Raw genomic sequence first — 22,551 nt, 5'->3', positions numbered from 1 at the left:
AGACGCCACCTACATCATCTTCACCTCCGAGCCCGAGGACAGGACGAGCCAAGAGCGCCGTTCCCTCGAGGTCAACGCGGTCATACCGCCGGTCCCCCGACCTAAACTGGTCGAGCAGGCCATCACTTTCGATCGCCGTGACACACCGGCTGTCCCGCCGGCCGGGCAGCTACGCCATGGTCCTCGACCCCACCATCGGCACAACCCGGCGCAGCGTGCGTTTTTCGCGCGTCCTCATCGACGGCGGCAGCAGCATCAACATCCTCTACCGCGACACCGCCCGCAAGCTGGGCATCCAGGAGGCCGAGTTGCGCCCCACCCCCACCGTCTTCCACGGCATCGTGCCAGGCCATTGCTGCCAGCCGATCGGTCGGATCACGCTGGAGGTGATGTTCGGGCAGCCGGATCACTTCCGCACCGAAAGAATCGAGTTCGAGGTGGTGGACCTCGTGAGTCCCTACCACGCGCTCCTGGGCAGGCCGGCCCTGACCAAGTTCATGGCGGTGCCCCACTATGGGTACCTGAAGATGAAGCTGCCTGGCCCCAAGGGGGTCATCACCGTAGCCGGCGACTATCGCCGCTCCATGGACTGCGCCACGCGAGCTCCAAGATGGCCCGCACGCTGGTCATCGCCACCGAGAAGCAGCTCATCCACGACGCCGTTGCCCTCGCCAAAGCCGCGCAGACAGACATGCCGGCTGCAGGCAACCCGGCTGGGACGACTCACTTCCAGCCGGCCGACCACACCAAGAAGATCCTCCTGGACCCGGCGCAGCCGGACAAGTTCGTCACCATCGGTGCCGGCTTGAACAAGAAATAGGAAAGCGAGCTCACCAGCTTCCTCCGTGAGAATCGGGACATCTTCGCATGGACTCCAAGAGACATGCCGGGTGTGCCGAGGGAGTTGGCTGAGCACCACCTCCACGTCCGGCCTGAAGCCAAGCCGGTGAAGCAGCCTCTCAGGCGCTTCGCCGAAGAACGAAGGAAGGCCATCGGTGAAGAAATCGCCCGGCTCCTAGCTGCCGGCTTCATCATGGAAGTGCTGCACCCGGACTGGTTGGCGAACCCGGTCCTGGTTTTGAAGAAGAACGGCTCCTGGCGCATGTGTATCGACTACACCAGCCTGAACAAGGCGTGCCCGAAGGACCCCTTCCCCTGCCGCGCATAGATCAAGTCATAGACTCGACAGCCGGCTGTGAACTGTTGTCTTTCTTAGACGCCTATTCAGGCTACCACCAGATTCCTTTGAATCCGGCTGATCAAATAAAGACTTCGTTCATTACCCCGTACGGGGCTTACTGCTACACGACTATGCCATTCGGCTTGAAAAATGCAGGCGCCACCTACCAAAGGTGCATGCAAAAGTGTTTGCAGCATCAAATCGGCAGAAACGTTCACGCGTACGTGGATGACGTCGTTGTCAAGACTAAGGAGACGACTACCCTCCTTGATGACCTGAGAGAAACCTTCACCAATTTGAGAAGATTCCGGATGAAGCTCAACCCGGCCAAGTGCACATTCGGCGTGCCGTCTGGCCAGCTCCTTGGCTACCTCGTCTCTCAGCGAGGGATCGAAGCCAACCCGGACAAGATCAGTGCCCTGGAGAAGATGGAACTGCCGCAGTGCCTCAAGGACGTCCAGAAGTTTGCTGGCTGCCTGGCCTCCTTGAGCCGCTTCGTCAGCCGGCTGGGGGAGAAGGCACTGCCCCTGTATCAACTAATGAAGAAGGCGGACAAGTTCGTCTGGTCACCGCAGGCGGATGAGGCCTTCCGTGACTTGAAGCGCGTGCTATCAACCGCGCCAATCCTTGCAACGCCGGCTTCAATGGAGCCGATGCTGTTGTACATCGCAGCCACCAACCGGGTGGTTAGCGTTGTCCTGGTGGTGGAGCGCAGAGAAGCCGGCAACAGGGAGCAGCTGGTTCAGCGCCCAGTCTATTACCTTAGCGAAGTGCTCTCCCAGTCGAAGCAAAATTACCCCCACTACCAGAAGGTCACCTACGGCGTCTACATGGCGGCCAAGAAGCTCAAGCATTACTTTCAAGAACATCCCATCAGGGTGGTTGCCACAGCGCCTTTGGCGGAAATCATCGGCAGCAAGGATGCCAACGGCCGGGTTGCCAAGTGGGCCCTAGAGCTAGCCGCCCACACTATCCTCTACGAGCCACGCACAGCCATCAAGTCGCAGATCCTCGCGGACTTCTTCGTCGACTGGGCTGAGATGCAGTACCTGCCGCCTGTGCCGGATTCCACACATTGGAAGATGCACTTCGACGGCTCGAAGATGCGCAACGGCTTGGGAGCCGGCATCGTCATCACCTCTCCCAAGGGAGACCGGCTGGACTACGTCCTGCAGATCCACTTCGCCGCATCCAACAATGTGGCGGAATATGAAGCGCTCATTCATGGGCTGAAGCTGGCCAAGGAGATTGGCGTGCGTCGCATACTTTGCTTCGGCGACTCCGACTTGGTCATACAGCAAGCATCTGGCGGCGGGACGCGAAGGACGCCAATATGGCCTCGTACCGCTTCCATGTCCAGCAGCTATCCGGCTTCTTCGACGGCTGCGAATTCCACCACGTGCCACGAGCAAACAACGAGGCGGCTGATGCCTTATCCAAGATTGGCTCAACCCGGCAAGCCATCCCGCCGGGTGTCGCCTTGGCGGTTCTCAAGAAGCCGTCCATCATACCGTCACCGGACTCGGATTCAATATTCGTGCCGGCTGACCCGGGGGCTGCTCACCCAACCCGGGGCTTCATCGCCCAAGTCGGGGCTAACAAGCCAAACCCGCCGGCTAGCATGCCGAACCCGGGGACTTCTCAGTCCAACCCGGGGGCTTCATCGCCAAACTCGGGGCTAGCAAGCCGAACCCGCCGGCTAGCAAGCCGGACCCGGCGACCATGCGGTCGAATCCGGAAGCTCCCACGCAGGAGGCCCCTGTTGGTCAGCGTATTCGAGATAAGATGCGTACCTTCATGGGCACAAGAATTCCTCTCCTACCTCACCGACGGTGTGCTGCCTGATGATAGAGTCCAGGCCAGGCAGATTGAGAGAAGGGCCAAGGCCTACACCATCATCAACCACCAGCTGTTCAAACGCAGCGTAAGTGGGGTGTTCCAGCGGTGCGTCGAGCCGGCTGAAGGGATTGAACTCCTACGGGAAATCCATCAAGGAGAGTGCGGACATCACGCCTCATCCAGAGCCATAGTGGCCAAAGCCTTCCGGCACGGCTTTTTATCGCCGACTGCGCTCGTAGACGCAGAAGATTTGGTGAAGAAGTGCAACGGCTGTCAGCGCTTCGCAAAGCAAAGACACCAGCCGGCTTCCGCCTTGAAAACCATCCCCATCACATGGCCATTTGCCGTATGGGGCTTGGATATGGTGGGCCCATTCAGAACAGCGCGAGGCGGCATGACACATCTCTTGGTGATGATTGATAAATTCACCAAGTGGATCGAAGCCAAGCCAATCAAGAAACTGGACGGGTCCACAGCCGTCACATTCCTCAAGGAAATCATTGTGAGATTCGGCTACCCCCACACCATCATCACCGACAACGGCACCAACTTCTCCCAAGGCATCTTCTCCCGCTATTGCGGGGAAATGGGGATTCGGATGGCCCTATCTTCTGTGGCACACCCAGAGTCCAACGGACAAGTGGAAAAGGCTAACGGCTTAGTCCTAGCCGGCATCCGGCCCCGGCTGGTGGAGCCGCTCGAGCGAGCAGCCGGCTGCTGGATTGAAGAATTGCCCAGTGTGCTGTGGAGCCTGCGCACAACGACAAATCGCTCAGTCGGCTTCACACCATTTTTCCTCGTATACGGGGCCGAAGCCGTCCTGCCGACTGATATCGAGCACGACGCGCCAAGGATCAAGCTCTACACAGAAGCCGAAGCCAAAGAAGCTCGCGAAGATGGAGTCGACCTGGTCGAAGAGGCCCGGCTGCTGGCTGAGTCTAGATCTACCATCTACCAGCAAAGCCTCCGACGCTATCACAGCCAGAAGATCCAGCCCTTAGCATTCCGAGAAGGAGACCTAGTGCTCCGGTTGATCCAGCGGACAGCCGGACAGCATAAACTGTCATCCCCATGGGAGGGTCCCTTCATCGTGAGCAAGGCAGTAGGCAATGATTCCTACTATCTCATAGATGCCCAAGAGGCTAAGAAAAACAAGCCGGACAAGGCTGACGAGGAGACTAAACGTCCCTGGAATGTCAGGTTACTCCGCCCATTTTACGCATGAGAGCAGGAATGTATGTATCCCTTGTATCCCTTTTGTGAGTTATGAAAAAGCTTGCGCCAAGAGCGCCGTTTCCGACAAGATTTTCGCATACTTTACCTTGTTTCGCCAATTGGCTTGAACCCTCTCACGCGGTCGGCTCAGTAACGTGATCCGGTTTCCGACAGCCGGCTTCCGACCAGCTACAGACCGCAACCCGGCTGTCCGGCTGGCGGGAGTAAGGCCTAGGGAGTCGGCACGCGAAAAACGACTAAGGGAAAGAGTAAAAGCGAGTTGACTTGCAACTTTTCCTATAAGCGCCGGATTGCCAAATTCAGCTCGTTCGACTGAAATACTATCGGCCTCACCCAGCGGCCCGCTCTTGATCCGGCGACGGACCGCAAGTCGGACGTACGACCGGCAAGGGCACAGCCAAAGAGTGGGGCGGATGGGAAAAAGCGAACGAGTCGAAAGAAAGCAACTCGGCACATAATTGGTTAACAAACACATTAAAGTGTGGCATAATTAAAAGGCGATAATATTGTCTTACATCTGCACCCGGCATCCCGGGGATTTAATAAATTGTCTTGCAAAAGAACAACTGAAAAGCAGGAAATCTAAGCCGGAGGGGCATCAGTGGAGCCGGCGGCCGGGTCGTCCTCAGGCACGTCTTCCGCCTCCTCATCATCCATGTATTCTTCATCGGATGGAGGAGGGTTCGGGTCCGCGACGAAGAGGGCCTTGTCGACGAAGCCGGCGATGGTGCTGGCTCGAGCAAGGCGGGCGGCCTTGAGCTCAGCCGGGAGCTTGTCCTCCACGCCGGCTCGCCGGAACTCAAGCTGCCCCAGGTCCACCTCGTTGTACCAGGAGAGGACGAAGGACAGCGCCATGTCGGCACCGGCGCGCGTGGCCGACTCCTTCCAGTCGAGGAAGCGGTCCGGCGCCCGCTCCATCGCGGAGATGAGGCCGGAGATATCTTGCGGCGCCGCCTCCCCAGGCCACAGCATGGGCACCAGCTCTTCGGCCGCCTTCCGCAGCTCCCAGCCGAGCTTGGTGACGGGCTCGATGCGGGCAGCCATGGACGCCAGGTGGTCCTCCATGGAGAAGTACTCCGAGCTGCCCTCGCCGGTCTCCCGCCTCCTGGAGTCGCACGCGACGCCAACGGCTGCCAAAGCCGCGTCCTGCGTCTCCGGGAAGGCCGCTGCAAGAAGAAGAAGCAAGTCAGAAACCATCAAAGCCGAAATAAGCTGAAAAATGCAAATTTTCGAAGTCCTAAGCCAAAGGAAAGGCCTGGCGGCAGCCGGCAAGAACCGACTGTCCCCAGCCCAAAGATGAGGATAACGAAGAAATCAGAAGTTTCTGCTGCCGGCTGCCAACAAAAGCCGGCAGTCGACAGCCGAAAGCCGGCAAAGGGAAGGAACATAGAGATGTACTCACCCGCCAAGCCGCGATCAAGCGCGCTGAAATCGTCGGTCCAACGCTTGGCGGTAGCCGTCAGCTCCGTGGACTTGGCAGTGACCTCCTCCTGCAGCGCAAGCCGCTGCTTCTCCACCTCCGACAGCCGCCGGCTCAGATCATCCACCTTCTCCTTCTCCGCCGTCCTGAGGGAGTTGAGCTCGGTGATGTGGTTCTTCTCCAGCAGGCGCAGCCGTGTCAGCTCCTGCTCAGCCAGCTTGAGCTTGCCGGCGGCGGATCGGCCCACCTCCTCGCTCTCGGCGCACTGCGCGCGAGCGGCTCGGAGATCCGACTCCAGCTGCGGGACCTTGGCGGCCTCAACTGCGAGGCGGCCGGAAAGAAATGTCAGCCAACCAAGATTAAAAAAGAAACAAGACATCAAGTCGAAAGAAGCATAGAGCTTACCCTTGACAGCCTCCAGCTCGCGAGCCAAGCCGGCTCGCTCGATCTTAGCCTTGTGGTAGCTGGTCACCACCTGGTTGTACAAGAAGGTGCGCCGCTCCTCAACCGTCTGAAAGAATCAGTTGCTTAGACGAAATCTGAGCTGGCTTCAGGCAGCCGGCCCACGTCTCGGAGGGCTACCAGGACAAGAAAATTGCAAAAGAAAAGAAAACACACCTTCTCGGCATCCTCCAGCGTCGCCAGCTGGGCAAGGGTCTCGGCGGCCTTGGTCTTGAGGCTGGCACGATAGCCGGAGAAAAGCATCTTCATGGGCGCCGTGCCAGGCTGCCCCTCCCGGCTGAGTACCTCGCAGGAGTTCGCCTGGTGCCATGCCTTCTCCATAGTTCCTGCCGAGCCGAAGCTGGAGTCGGAGGCAGACGGCACAGCCACCAACCGGGCACCCTTGGCCACGTGAAGGCCCTCAGACGGGCCCGCTGCGCCCTCCGTCCTCACCAGCGCGCGCGAGTCGGCGCCCTCCGTGCGCGCCGGCTCGTCCCTCGCCGGCTCCTGCCTGGTCGGCTCGTCCCTCGTCGGCTGCGGCGGCGGCGTCGCTCCGGGCGCAGCGGATGGCCCAGCCGGCCCAGTTGTCTCCGGCGCCTGGGGCGCCCCCTCCGGACTCTCGTCCAACTCCACCACGGTGGGCCTGCTGCCGGTTCCGGCCGCAGGCGGCGCGGCCCTGCCAGCGCCAGTCCTAGGAGCAGCCCCGCCGGCTCCGGCCCCGGCTGAAGGCGGCATGCTCCCGCCCGGCCCCGCCGGCTGGGTCTAGAAGAGGTGTCCGGCGCGGGAACATGTCGTCCAGCGTCGGCTGCCGCGTTGGTTCGACCCGCATGCCGCGATCCGGCGCGGAGGCCAGCGGCACGGCAAAGGAAGAAGCCCCTGTCGCAGGCGGCGGCGGCGTAGGTGCGCGCGAGGAAGGCTGCGGCGTCTGCTCCCTCCTCTGGCGCGGAAGCGGCGACACCACGCGTGGAGCTTGCCGGGAGCCGCCGCCCTGGGCAAACTTGATAGGGGCCCTAGCCGGATAAACAGAAAGATAATAAGCATAAAAGTAAGGAAAGAAAAGGAATCAAACAAGAAAGAGAGAGAGAACTCACCCGGCTTGCTCCGGGACCTTCTTCGGCTGATGCCGGCGCTGTTTCTTCGCCCTCGACTCCGCGGCGGCGGTGGAGCCGGCTCTCTTCGTGCCCTTGGGCGCCGGTCGCCGTGGCGCTTGGCGGCCTCGTGCGCGAGAGGCACGGCGGGGATTGGCCCCGTGCCGGACGTCGCCGGCTCCTCCTCCTCCTGGTGCTCTGGTGAGGGGGCGGATTGTGCTCCCCCGGCCGCCTAGATCGGGCGCTGCGGCAGGTCGTCGTCGCCGGCATGGTCGCCGGCTTGGTCAGCCGGATCGACGAGATCCGGCGTCCACCTCTTCGTCGCCAGGTCGCCGTCCTCGGCGTTCGCGCTCAAAACCTAGAAAGACAGAAAAACATGAGCATAGCCGGAAGTCGGCGTAAGAAAAGGAAGTCGGCCTCGCAGCCGCAAGCCGGAAAATGGCAAAGACACGAAGCTTACCCGCGCCGGTGGATGGTTCCTGTCGCAGGGCACCAGCCCGTAGCTCCAGTCCTCCGCCAGGTTCGCCTTGGTGATGTGGTTCACCCGGCTGGCCACCTGGGCCTTGGTGAGCGGCACCTTGGACGTCCGGTTCGGATCGAACCGGCCGGACATGTGCCCGATCTTGTGGGTGCGCATCTGGAGCGGCAGCACCCGGCGCTCGGCGATGGTGCAGAGAAGATCTTCGGCGGTCAGCCCGCCAGCGGTGGCTGTCGCCAGAGATCCCAGAAGGTTCACCTCCGCGTCCGGATCCGTCGAGCGGGCGTTGTGGCTCCAGCTGATCCGGCCGATCGGAGGAGCCGGATTGAACTCCGGCAGGTTGATCCGGTCGACGAGCTCCCCCTCGTTGCGCACGTAGAAGAATGACATTTGCCGCTTCTTCACCGAGTCGACGGTGGGGATCTTGGGGAAAGGCGTACCAGGCCGGGTGTAGATCGAGGCGGCGCCGCAGGCTCGCAGCGGCCGTCGTTGGTCTGCACCTTCAAGAAGAAGAGCCGGCTCCGTAAGTCGATGTCGGGCCACAAGCCGGCGTAAGCCTCCATGAACGCTACGAAGCAGCTCGGGAGGACGCACGCGTTGGCCGGCAGGTGGTGCGGCTGAAGGCCGAAGTGGTCGAGGAATTGCCGGAAGAACGGCGGCCGGCAGACCCAGCCCGCGGTCGAGGTGCGCGCCGAAGACGACGCGCTCGCCGTTCCTCGGCTCGGGCTCCGTCTCCTCGCCGGGCACCCGCGTGATGACCGACTGCGGGACTCGCCGGAGGCGTACCAGGCGCTCGATGTCGTCCTCCCGCATGTAGGAGCCCCTCCACGATCCACTGGGGGACGCCATTGACGAGGTCGAGGAAGAAGATGACCAGGAGAGGCTGAACGGCGAGGAAGAACCTTGCGATCGCGGCGGCGACAGCGGCGGCTGAGGACGCTCCGTCGAGACGCGCGGCCCCGTGGCGCCGGATTGGCGGGGTGGCGGCGGCGGATCGGTGGAGATTCGCCCGCCGGAGTTCGCCAGCGGAAGATGTTCGCCGGAGCAGCAGCGAGCTCGAGCGCGCAGAGGATAGCGATGGGAGCAAGAGTGCGAGGAAGAAGAAATGGCAAGTGGTCGCCTCGAGGCGCCCCCCCCCGCGGCATTTATAGCCACCCGACGCGGGCGGTTGGCCTCCAAGTGGCGGTCGTGGGCCGTAACTCCTCCCACGTCGCCGGATTTACTGCGCCGTAACTGCGCCGTAACTCCTCCCACGTCCCCGACGGTTGCCGAAAACGGCCACACCACGTCGCCCACTACCGCACCGGATCCGGGGGAACATTGATGTGACCAGACGAACCGACCACCGGGCCAGGCGTCAGACCCGTCAAGTCGGGCGCAGGACCCGAGGCGGCGGAGACTCCGGCGCGCCGCAAGCCGGAGCCGGACCAAAAGTTCCACTCAAGCCAAAATTCATCAGCGAGGCGGAGGCGCCGTCAGATCTTGCAAGAAAGCAAAAACTGTACAAGTGTAAAAAGCGGCCGGCTAGAAGCAGCCGGCAGGAACGAGCCGGATGAGGGCGCAGCCGGCTGAATGGAAATTCTCAGTCGGCCCCTCCGAGTGCCGTCAGATATACTCGAGAAGCCAGGAAAACCTGCCTAGGTCCTTCTGGGCGCAGGACCTTGCCAGCTTCGGGGGCTAATGTCGGGGGGAAGACCCCGGATAGGGCAATGGACGCGGAGCGGCCGGCTGGCCGCTGGCCGGCTCGCGGCAAAGGCCGGCTGAGGAGCAGCCGGCTGGCGCCGTGGCCGGCTGGTCCGGAAGCCGGCTGGCTCTAGGTCCTAGTCGGCCTAGCTACGGCCACCAATGCTGTAGCTGGGCCGGCTTCTACAAGCCATATCCGACTGGGGTTTGTACCTCAGACCGACTCGTGGCTGGCGAGTCTTGCACTGGAAGGAACCGGGTTGGTGATCCGGGTTCCTAAAGTCCACGCTGACTCCATCTTCCGTAAAGCGCGGGGCACTGTGGAGCAATAGTGCCGCGCGATGGACAGGCCGTCAGGGCTTACGACGATCCGTACTGGCTACAGTGGCTGACGGCGACAGGGACACCTCCTCCATACCGCTGACCGTGGCAGCCGGATGGGACAGGCCACGATGCCTCAACCACTCCTGACGTCACCGCCTCGGGAAGGAGCGGAAGCCGAAGCCGGCCCAGCCGGCCAGTAAACTATAGGGTCTTATATGTAAAGTGCCGGTGCCTATATAAGCCGCACTACCCCCTCTCGTGCAGGGGATCGATCATTTATTGCTTTCGCCCACCTACGGAGCTGCCCTGTGAGAGAGACCATCGTCTTCCTTAGCCTCTCAGGGCCAGCCGGACACAGCTCTAGGAGCACCACTGTACTGTGTGATCATCATATACACTCATCGCAGGAGTAGAGGTTTTACCTCCACCGGAGGGCCTCGAACCTGGGTACGTCGCCGTGTCGCTCGTGCCCATACCCGCTTCCGGATACCGCCGTGAGATCCCTCAGGAACCACTTCGATTAGCCACCCTATGGCATATGCCGTGACGATACCACGACAGAAATCATGAAAAGTATGTTGCATGTGATAGTTATATTGTTGAGTTTGTTCATGAAGCTACTGAAAATTATTATGAGAGAGGAAAATATGGTAGTAGAAATTTTCATGGTACTAATACACCTCTCTATATGCTGAAATTTTTGAAGTTATTCTTGTTTTATCTTCTTATGCTTGTCACTTTGTTCTTCATGAATTTATTTGTGTACAAGATTCCTTTGCATAGGAAGCATGTTAGGCTTAAATGTGTTATGGATTTGCCTCTTGATGCTCTCTTTTGCTTCGAATACTATTTCTTGCGAGTGCATCATTAAAACTGCTGAGCCCATCTTAATGGCTATAAAGAAAGCAACTTCTTGGGAGATAACCCATGTGTTATTTTGCTACAGTACTTTGTTTTATATTTGTGTCTTGGAAGTTGTTTACTACTGTAGCAACCTCTCCTTATCTTAGTTTTGTGTTTTGTTGTGCCAAGTGAAGCCTCTAATCGAAGGTTGATACTAGATTTGGATTTCTGCGCAGAAACAGATTTCTATCTGTCACGAATCTGGGCTGTTGTCTCTGTAGAAAAATCAGAAAAATATGCCAATTTACGTGCGTGTTCCTCAGATATGTACGCAACTTTCATTAGTTTTGAGTTTTCTGATTTGAGCAACGGAGGTATTTTATTAAAATTCGTCTTTACTGGCTGTTCTGTTTTGGCAGATTCTGTCTCTGTTTTTTGCATTGTCTCTTGTGGACTTTAAGCGAGCTTTTCTAGACATAGAGAGCTGTAGCTAATGTTTTATTGAGTTCTTGCAATGTGCCACTACAGGACCAAGGTGGATTCAAATTTTTTGAGTACTAACCCCTCTAATGAAGTTTATGAGAAGTTTGTTGTGAAGGAAGTTTTCAAGGGTCAAGAGAGGAGGATGATATATGATCAAGAAGAGTGAAAAGTCTAAGCTTGGGGATGCCCCCGTGGTTCATCCCTGCATATTTCAAGAAGACTCAAGCGTCTAAGCTTGGGGATGCCCAAGGCATCCCCTTCTTCATCAACTTATCAGGTTCCTCCCCTGAAACTATATTTTTATTCGGTCACATCATATGTGCTTTACTTGGAGCGTCTGTGTGTTTACTTTTTCGTTTGTTTTGTTTGAATAAATTCGGATCCTAGCAATCCTTGTTTGGGAGAGAGACACGCTCCGCTTTTTCATATGAACACTTGTTCTTCGTTTTACTTTTAATGTTCAATGATAAAAGTTGGAAGCTACATCACTTATTATTATTTGGTTGGAAACAGAAAATGCCTCATATGACTTGGATAATTTGACACTTGGCAATTGTTTTGAGCTCTCAAGTAGATCATGATTAAGTTTTTTTTTCATGTAGTTTAAACCTATTAGTGGAGAACTACTGTAGAGCTTGTTAAAAATGGTTTGCATGATTGGTCTCTCTTAAGGTCTAGATATTTTCTGGTAAAAGTGTTTGAGCAACAAGGAAGACAGTGTAGAGTATTATAATGCTTGCAATATGTTCTTATGTAAGTTTTGTTGTACCGGTTCATACTTGTGTTTGCTTCAAACAACCTTGCTAGCCTAAGCCTTGTATCGAGAGGGAATACTTCTCATGCATCCAAAATCCTTGAGCCAACCACTATGCCAATTGTGTCCACCATACCTACCTACTATGTGGTATTTCCTGCCATTCCAAAGTAAATTGCTTGAGTGCTACCTTTAAACAATTCAAAATGCTTCTCAATTTGTGTTTATGTTTCATAGCTCATGAGGAAGTATGTGGTGTTTAACTTTCAACCTTGTCATTTACTTTTGACGGACTCTCACATGGACTAGTGGCACATCCGCTTATCCAATAATTTTGCAAAAAGAGCTGGCAATGGGATTCCCAGTCCCAAATTAATTAACTTAAATAGACACTCCTCCATGGTATGTGATTGTTGGACGGCACCCGAAGGATTCGGTTAGCCATGGCTTGTGTAAGCAAAGGTTGGGAGGAGTGTCATCATAATAAAACCAAAATAAAAAGGCACTCCTTCATGGTATGAGATTGTTGGCAGGCACCCGAGGATTCGGTTAGCCATGGTTTGTGTAAGAAAGGTTGGAAGGAGTGCCACATAAATATGCAAATAATTCATGGGAGCCGCTCTTGAGAATCCGGTTGGCGAGGTAGTTAGTGTACCCATTACCATTCGTTGACAACAACAAACACCTCTCAAAACTTTACTTTTATGCTCTCTTTATGTTTTCAAAACCAAAGCTCTAGCACAAATATAGCAATCGATGCTTTCCTCTTTGAAGGGCCATTCTTTTACTTTATGTTGAGTCAGTTCACCTATTCCTTCCACCTTAGAAGCAAACACTTGTGTCAACTGTGCATTGATTCTTACATACTTGCATATTTGCATTCATCATATTACTTTGTGTTGACAATTATCCATGAGATATGCATGTTGAAAGTTGAAAGCAACCGCTGAAACTTATATCTTCCTTTGTGTTGCTTCGATGCTTTTACTTTGAATCTATTGCTTTATGAGTTAACTCTTGTGCAAGACTTTTGATGCTTGTCTTGAAAGTACTATTCATGAAAAGTTTTGCTATATGTTATCTATTTGTTAGCAACTATAGATCATTGCCTTGAGTCACTTCATTCATTTCATATGCTTTGTAATAGTATGATCAAGGTTATGTAAGTAGCATGTCACAACAGAAATTATTCTTTTTATCGTTTACCTGCTCGGGACGAGCAGGAACTAAGCTTGGGGATGCTGATACGTCCCCGACGTATCCATAATTTCTGTCGTTCCATGCTTGTTTTATGACAATACTTACATGTTTTGCTTGCACTTTATGATGATTTCATGCATTTTCCGGAACTAACCTATTAACAAGATGCCACAGTGCCAGTTCCTGTTTTCTGCTGTTTTTGGTTCCAGAAAGGCTGTTCGGGCAATATTCTCGGAATTGGACGAAATCAACGCCAAACCTCCTATTTTTCCCTAAGGCTCCAGAGCACCGAAGAAGAGTCGGAGAGGGGCCGTGGGGCCACCACACCACATGGCGGCGCGGGCTGCACCCCGGCCGCGCCGGCCTAGGGTGTGGCGCCCTGTGTGCCCCCCGCGCCGCCTCTTCGCCTATAAAATCCCTTTCGACCTAAAAACACCGTACGAATTGACGAAACTCCGTAAAGACTCCAGGGCGCCGCCGCCATCGCGAAACTCCAATTCGGGGACAGAACTCTGTCCGGCACTGCCGGAACGGGGAAGTGCCCCCGGAAGCCATCTCCATCAACGCCATCGCCTCCATCATGCTCCGTGAGTAGTTCCCCCATGGACTACGGGTTCTAGCAGTAGCTATGTCGGTATACTCTCCCCCATGTACTTCAATACAATGGTCTCATGAGCTGCCTTACATGATTGAAATTCATCTGATGTAATCGGTGTTGTGTTTGTTGGGATCCGATGGATGATACATTATGATTAGTCTATCTATAAAGTTTATGAAGTTATTGTTGCTGCAATCTTGTTATGCTTAATGCTTGTCACTAGGGCCCGAGTGGCATGATCTTGGATTTGAGCTTTATAATTATTGCTTAGATTGTATCTACAAGTTGTATGCACATGTCACTGTCCGGAACCAATGGCCCCGAAGTGAGAAGAATTGGGACAACCGGAGGGGATGGTAGTGATGTGAGGATCACATGTTTTACCGGTGTGTTAATGCTTTGCTCCGGTACTCTATTAAAAGGAGTACCTTAATATCCAGTAGTTTCCCTTGAGGCCCGGCTGCCACCGGCTGGTAGGACAAAAGATGTTGTGCAAGTTTCTCATTGCGAGCACGTACGACTATATACGGAAAACATGCCTACATAATTAATAAGCCTGATGTTCTTTCTTAATGCTTTGATTCCTATCAATTGCCCAACTGTAATTTGTTCACCCAACACTTGTTACTTGTTATTGGAGAGTTACCACTAGTGTAGATCGCTGGGAACCCCGGTCCATCTCTCATCATAATATACTTGTTCTACATGTCATTGGAAGTAGTATCAACTATCTTCTGGTGCCATCGCTCTCATATTGCTATTACTGCTGCTGTGTTATCATCGTTACTGCTCTCATATTACTGCTACTTTCACATCACCCCTGTTGCTAGTGCTTTTCCTGGTGCAGCTGAATTGACAACTCAGTTGTTAAGGCTTATAAGTATTCTTTACCTCCCCTTGTGTCGAATCAATAAATTTGGGTTATACTACCCTCGAAGACTGCCGCGATCCCCTATACTTGTGGGTCATCAGGGTGTTGGAGGCACTGCCGCAATAGGTTGGGATATCCTTTTAAATCCCCATCCATTAGTGATGATAAGCTCTACCATCTATGAAGGATTGTCCGGAGTACACCGTGAGTAAAGCCGTATTATCGGGAGAAGTCTACTGGGGGTGTACGGTTGGACAAAAGGGTGGGTTTGCAACATGAGAAGGCGGTGTGGGCTTGGATCTTTATACCTGGCCTCACACCAAAGGAAGTGTGAACGGGGGCAAGTCCCTGCGGATGGCAAAAAGGGTGAGATCTCTTGTGGGAAAAGTAACGCACCTCTACAGAGGATACTGAATTGTGACTGTCACTCCCTGTTCCGGGAAGGGAACTGCGAACGCGGCAGGAAAGGAACTCCACGAAGTTCTGTTCAACCTGTGAAGACTGACGGGCATAGTTTTCAGAATAAAATAAACCTTTTGAAGAAATGTTTATCAAAACTTGCATTGGCCTATGACTTTCTGGTCTATGGCTGTAGCTAGTGCATGATACACCTATTTCCTATTATGAACTTGCTGAGTACGCTCGTACTCATTCTATCCCATTTGAACCCCCTTCTTAGATCAAGGCACCGAAGGAGAAACTACCGTGGAACTCGAAGACAAAGGAGTCAACTGCAACAAGATGAAGAATCCAATCAAAGAAGTCAATGGAGTCAACTTCTGCATTAGCTATGATGGAAACCTAGAATAATAATAGAAGGGAACATTTCCCTAATCCTAGCTCCTAAGTAGATAGAGTTCTATAGCAAGCCAAGTAGCTCTTAAACTTGAGTTAGCAATAAGATAGACTACGAGTCGTTCTTCTGGAGCTTTATTTGAAGTTTTACCTCACTGTAAAGTAAGAGGCTGTGTTAATCTTATATAAGCAGTTTGTGTATCCTTCTATAGACATACCTTGGACTCGCATATGTTTCTGTTGTACCACTCTGAGAGATGTAATATGAGTGGAACGGTGTTTCACTTGTGTTATGTCAACGACTTGTGTACTACACCATGCAGTGGTACGCTGGGTCATCACAACTTGTCGCTCGCGGCTTTCAGCAGGAGCATGGCCGTGACTATGACGAGACCTTTGCTCCAGTGGCTCACATGACCACTGTTCGTACTCTTCTTGCTGTTGCTTTTGTTCGTCATCGGGTCTGCTTTTCAAAGATGATGCGTAATGCTTTTCTTAACGGAGAGTTGAGTGAGGAGGTATACATGCAGCCACCTCCTGGCTACTCTGTTCCCGATGGCATGGTCTGTCGTCTCCGGCGCTCTCTCTATGGCCTTAAGCAAGCCCCTCGCGCCTGGTTTCAGCGTTTTGCCTCTGTGGTCACCGCTGCTGGTTTCGTCCCTAGCGCTCATGACCCTGCGCTCTTTGTCCACACATCCTCTCGTGGTCGGACTCTGCTTCTTATTTATGTTGATGACATGATCATCACAGGAGACGACCCTGAGTACATTGCCTTTGTCAAGGCCCGTCTTCGCGATCAGTTTCTCATGACTGATCTTGGTCCTCTCCGCTACTTTCTTGGGCTTGAGGTTTCCTCTACCTCCGATGGCTTCTATATCTCCCAGGAGAAGTATATTCAGGACCTTCTCACTCGTGCCGCTCTTGGTGATGAGCGCATTGTCGAGACTCCTATGGAGCTCAATGTCCGCCTCCGTTCCACTGATGGTGATCCTCTTCCGGACCCGACTCGCTATCGTCACTTGGTTGGGAGTCTTGTCTACCTTGCTGTCACACGTCCTGACATCTCCTACCCAGTCCACATTCTGAGTCAGTTCATGGCTGCTCCCACTAGTGTCCACTATAGTCATCTTCTTCGTGTCCTTCGCTATCTTCGTGGCACTATCTCTCGTCGGCTTTTCTTTCCTCGCTCCAGCTCCTTACAGCTCCAGACCTACTCAGATGCTACTTGGGCTAGCGATCCAGAGGATCGCAAGTCTCTTTCTGCCTACTGTGTCTTTCTTGGTGGCTCTCTCATTGCTTGGAAGACCAAGAAGCAGGTTGCAGTCTCTCGTTCGAGTGTTGAGGCTGAGTTGCGAGCGATGGCTCTCTTGACGGCTGAGGTGACTTGGTTACGCTGGTTACTTGTGGACTTTGGTGTTTCTGCTGCCGCTCCGACTCAGCTCTTATCGGACAGTACTGGTGCCATCAGCATTGCGCGTGATCCGGTGAAGCACGAGCTCACCAAACACATCGGTGTTGATGCTTTCTATGTGCGTCATGCTGTGCAGCATCAGGTTATGGCTCTTCATTATGTGCCTTCAGAGCTTCAGCTTGCTGACTTCTTCACGAAGGCCCAGACGAGAGCACAGCATGGTTTCTTTCTCTCCAAACTCAGTGTTGTTGATCCACCATGAGTTTGAGGGGGGGTGTTAGAGCTGTATAGTCCCTTTTCCGTTATTCCCCAGTGTATGAGGGGCTTACCTGCACATTGTCACACTTGTACATGTACTGGCCTATGGCCCTCTGTGAATACGAGTTGCTCATTCACAACAGTTGTGATGGAGTGTGGCGCTGTCCCATCCACGAGTTCAGAATTAGGGGAGTTTGTTAGGATAATTCTGATACTCGATCAGATCGTTGTGTGCACTCAGCGTGTAGAGCAGGTGGCCTCCTAATCTTGTGGATCTCAGCTAGGCTGAGTTAGTCGTGTGTGGTGCATGTATCCACGAGTGTAGGAGGTGCTGTTAGTGGGCGCGTGGGCAGGAGTGGAGCATGGCGTCGTGTGTGCGTGCTCCGCGTATAAATAACCCATGTGTACTGATCGATGGTTTTTGAGCCAGCTGAAGAAAAAAAAAGTAGGGCGGTTCGTGCGCCCACGGCGGCGCTCCGTGCGCCGGCCGGCAAAATTCTGTGTTGTTTTCGTTGCCTTCTTCTACCTCTGTTCGTGAGTGAGCTGAGAGAGAGGGTGCAGCCTCGGGCTGCACCAACACAAGCGCCTCTTCATGCTCTGCGTCGCCCTAAATGCGATGGGGCTCGCTGCCGCAGCCACCTGTTACAAAACCGCGCAAATAAAAGTAGATCAAACGAAGAACAAGAACACAGATTTTTACGTGGAAAACCCAAACGGGAAAAAACCACGAAACGCACAGCGGCGTATCACTATAATTGGAGGAGTATTACAATACACGAGAGGACAGACCCTCTACGTGCTATCAATATGTGTATCTTTCTCTCATCTATTCTATGACTACCTGGGACTATATATAGGGGCAAACAACTCTCTTTCTTGACGGACACGAAATAGAGTTGTTATGTGCTACGTCTAGCACGTTTGGTATACCATAGTCTGTTAGGACTCCTTCCATAGTACAACAGGTAAACAGATTTCGGATCACAATACAACAAACTCCACCTTGAGCCGAAATCCCTTGCAACAGTCATATATAGCATCAACTCCTCAACTAAAGTCATCACAAGTAAACCTTGTGCCTTGAAACGTCCATATGACTAATAAACTTCTCATGAAGTCAAATTGAGCAAATCAATCTTGAATCGTCCAGAAATACAACACAGCTATCAACAAAGCAGACAAACGAATATGGATCTCCCGTAAAATCCAAAAGTCTGAGTCTGTGCCACTGACCTCAACAGAAAAAGAAACTGCTCAAACATCAAATGACATAAGTCATCATATCTCATGTGGTGCTTGAAACGAGCGCATAGCTCATAGTGCAACATCTTCATGCACATAACATTGTGAAGAACTCATCTCATGGAATCTAAACGTGCTACAAACAGAAGCACAAACCTCGGCAAAAATACTCATACAAGAGCATATGGTACGAAGGGCATCACGTACACCAAAAACTGCCGACTTAAAGGTTAGTGAAAAATCCATGACATGGTCAAAACTGTCTCTGTAGAACAACTGTCGGATAAAGGAACCTTAACATGCAATGGAGCTTCAACTCTGCAATAGACCCCTCTTGAAAGAGCAAAGACAACTGAATTGCACTGAAACTTACAGTACTAAATGTTGTAGTATCTAGCAGAAATCAATCTCCTTCTTGCACCTCAAATAATTCTCATCACGAACTTAGGTAACAAAGCAAAACCTTCACATGCATAACAGCAAAAACTCGGAGAGCAAAGAGTATAATGCTGGCTACCAACAGGCATAAAAATTACCTCCTCCATATTTTTTTTTCTTGAATTATGTTCATGTAATTGCAGCAACATAACATCTAAACTTGCATCCATCATATCTCCCGGCAGGCTACAATTCACCAAACTCCACCTTGAACAGAAAACTATAAAACGATAATCATACCAGCGGCAAATCATCGATCATAGGTGGGCGCGGGAATTCTTTCTTTTCTCTTTGTAAGTCCAAACAGCAAAACACTTATTCTCAAAACTATCCAGTGCATCCTTAAAATCGGCTTGCGCCAAACAGTGCTCGCATCTTAGCTTGCTATTGGAAAAACCTTGTGTCATAAAATAACAGCTGAACATCGTACTTCATGATATCCATGAATCGATAAAACTGTGATCACAAAGTAGTACAAGCTACAGAAAAATTCTATGTAGAATTAAAACTGCAGAGCAAAAAAAACTGGAAAAAGGTAGCATCTGATAGTGTCTTGGATGGACGTAGCAATACGGAGAGTCAAAAATAAATCTGAACCAGTATTCGTAACTTCATGTGAACTAGCATAACTTGCCTGGGAACTTGACGAGAGCTAGGGAAGCATATCTTCTCATCTTGAAAGAGCAAATCGGGACCTGATACACGCTGCTGCTTTTCCCTCAATACTTGATCCTTAACAGATTAATGCCTCACGGTGAACAATCCCAGACTTACTTTACTTTGGAACTTGATCCGTGTGGTGGTTGATAGATCAATACTGGTTGATCAATCGTGGTGTGCAGCTTCAACTTTTGTCTGCTGCTTTACACGGCCGCTTGATACGCAGCCGACTTGAGGATCGAGACGGAGTCACGGAGCCAAACTTGAACGCAGCCAAACGAACGAATCGGAGGATCCAATCAACTTGAAAATTCTGTCTGTCTCGGCGAAGTAGCGCTGGACGGACCGCGCTGCAAATCGTTCGGCCGAAATCTTGACGATCCCGGCGAGCTAAGGCCCTGACGAACCATGCGACGAATTTGTAGATCCAATCTCACGAAAACCAACCGTAGCTCTGATCTGATAAAACTACTTGATACCGAAAACTGCGGCTGTAGATCCAAAAGATACTGCGCGGTGCTGCCCCAGGAGCAGCGGAAATTCTCCCGGGGCAGCGGATAGATCTTGAAACCTTGTGCTCTGATACCACTTGTTACAAAACCGCGCAAATAAAAGTAGATCAAACGAAGAACAAGAACATAGATTTTTACGTGGAAAACCCAAACGGAAAAAACCACGAAACTCACGGCGACGTATCACTATAATTGGAGGAGTATTACAATACACGAGAGGACAGACCCTCTACGTGCTATCAATATGTGTATCTTTCTCTCATCTATTCTATGACTACCTGGGACTATATATAGGGGCAAACAACTCTCTTTCTTGGCGGACACGAAATATAGTTGTTATGTGCTACGTCTAGCACGTTTGGTATGCCATAGTCTATTAGGACTCCTTCCATAGTACAACAGGTAAACAGATTTCGGATCACGATACAACACCACCGGCCACTTCCTTACGCCAAGCGTCACGCCGCCCTCTTCGCCATGCATCTTGGCGCTCACAGTGTGCCGCTCCGAGGCGGTTCTACGGGCTGTCTTCTGGCTGACTGGCTCACGGTCGCGCTCCTCGGCCGGCCGTGGGTGCCCGTCGCCATCAAGACTAGCGTTACGGCGATCCTCTAGTCCGTAGTCCCTCGGCGGCATCCACATAGGTTGCGGCGTGTTGTCGCTGGCGTGGCTGGTGTACGCGCTCGTGCCGTCCGACATACTCGCCCCTCTCGCGCTCTCGTGCCTCGCCGTGTCCCCGCTCGTGCGCCACCTCCATCACAAGCGCACGCACCGGTTCGCCGGCTGGACTGCACTCGCGCTTCTCTGGGTCTTCGTGGTGCTCTCCGCTGGCAACGACCCGTCGACCAGATCCTACTCTTGTGTACAGCCGCCTCCCTCGTTAAGCGCCAGGAGCTATGGGTCACGGCCGTCATCCTCCCGTGGTTCGCCGTGCGGCGCGTGCCGGTCACGGTCACCGCACCCTCCACCCACGCCTCCATCATAACCTTCCAGGGTGGCGTCAAGGCCGGCCGGCTCGGCCGCATTAGCCGCTCCCCGCTCTCCGAGTGGCGAGTGGCACGCCTTCGGCATCATCTCCGACGACGGGGACACGCACTCCATGCTCGCCGGCGCGGTCGGGGTCTTCACCCGAGGCCTCGTCTCGGACCCGCCCAGCCACCTCTGGGTGCGCAAAGTCCACTTCGCTGGCTTGCCCTACCTTATCAGCATGTACCGGAGAGTAACAATGGTCGCCACGGGCTCCGGCATATGCGTTTTCCTGTCGTTCTGATGCAACCGAGCTCCGCAGAGATGTCTTTGGTGTGGGTGGCCAAGGGGATCGATGCCAACTACGGCGAAGGAATGAGTGCGATGGTGGCGAACAGCAAGATTCTTGCAGGGCGTGTGATCGTGCACGACACCGCTACGATGGGCCGGCCGAACGTCTCGGAGCTAGCCGTCGGCGCAGCGCGACGATGGAACACGGATGCGGTGATAGTAACCAGCAACCCGGAGGGAAGCAGGAACGTCGTGAGCGCGGCTGCAAGAAGGCCGGTATCCCGGCGTTTGGGCCTATCTGGGATTCTTGATGGCAAGTTTGGAACACTGTTTGTTTTAGAGGAAGTTCAGTTAAGTGTTAATTAATTGTAAGAACGCAGCAATGCACCATATAAGATTCTCAGTCATGCATGCTTGATTGATATATGTTTGGTTTCTGTTCTGATGTAATTTGTGAAAAAATTGATTTTGCTTCAACTTTCATATTCATATCGGGCATTACTATATGGTGGGTTAATTATAATTTTATATCCGGAAATCAAAGTTTTAAATAGCCGGCTATAAATTTTTTGGAGACCTACCGCTACAGCTATAACACTTAAAGGCTAAATGATTCGTTAATAGCCGGCTATAGTCCTATTTAGCCTCTAATTAGGCTCTAATTTAGCCGCTAAGCCCTCTGGTTTCTGAATTTCTCTTCTCTTCATTTTATTTCTTGTTTTCTCAATTCGTGTTCAATATGATTCGATAAAACTTGTGAGAAGAATAGTTGAATACTTATTTGCCTTGAATAGTTGAATAAGTTGTTGCTTGAATCGTGTTTGAGTCATAGTTTTCCTTTTTTTTTGGTAAGGTATGAAATTTTTCATAATTTGGAAAAAAAAAGCTAAATGGACTAGCCTGGCTATAGCCTTTCTTAGCCTATGAAAATATTGTGGCTAAATGAAATAGCTGGCTATTTTAGACTATGCTAGAAAGATTATATTTTTGGATAGTGTAAGTGTGTTCCACTTTACTCTTGTGAAGCTAATCGCTCTATTTTTTTCATATTGCGAGCAGGGTGACATTAGGTATGGGATGCCCGTTTCGGTAACCAAATTTTGCCATCCTTTGTGCCATGGGATCAGCAATCCACATCCAAAACTAACATAACACACTTTTGTATTTTTTTTTGTTAGTTTTAAAAAAATCAACGAGTAATTCTGAGATTATCCACTGAAAACAAAAAATAAATATCCTGACCTTCTCGATATTTACCGTAAATATGTCACCGTGCTGATTTATAGACCATTGCAACAAAGCTACCCACCCACATGTGAAAACATATACTATTACAAACAAATCATCGCAACGCTATAAAGTAATGGTACAAACAAAATGGTTACACGACTTTTTGCTGCAGATCGATTTGTAAAAAATAATCATAAAAAATGTTAACAAAAATCACAATTGAGTACAACAAAAAATTGTGTGTTTACCAGTAAAATATGGATAAGCAACAACTTTTTTTTGCTGTAGATTTATTCCAAAACAAATGACA

At 52.3% G+C, this 22,551-nt stretch overlaps 1 pseudogene; it reads left to right on the top strand.

Annotated features, from left to right (window-relative positions):
* LOC127339731 (adenylate-forming reductase 06235-like) overlaps window positions 1–21,435 on the top strand; it is a 45,871-nt pseudogene extending 24,436 nt beyond the window's left edge.
* Window positions 21,436–22,551: the final 1,116 nt, after the last annotated feature.

This window comes from Lolium perenne, chromosome 3 (genome assembly GCF_019359855.2).
Source record: "Lolium perenne isolate Kyuss_39 chromosome 3, Kyuss_2.0, whole genome shotgun sequence".
Taxonomy (NCBI): domain Eukaryota; kingdom Viridiplantae; phylum Streptophyta; class Magnoliopsida; order Poales; family Poaceae; genus Lolium; species Lolium perenne.
This window is presented reverse-complemented; position numbering and strand designations above follow the sequence as displayed.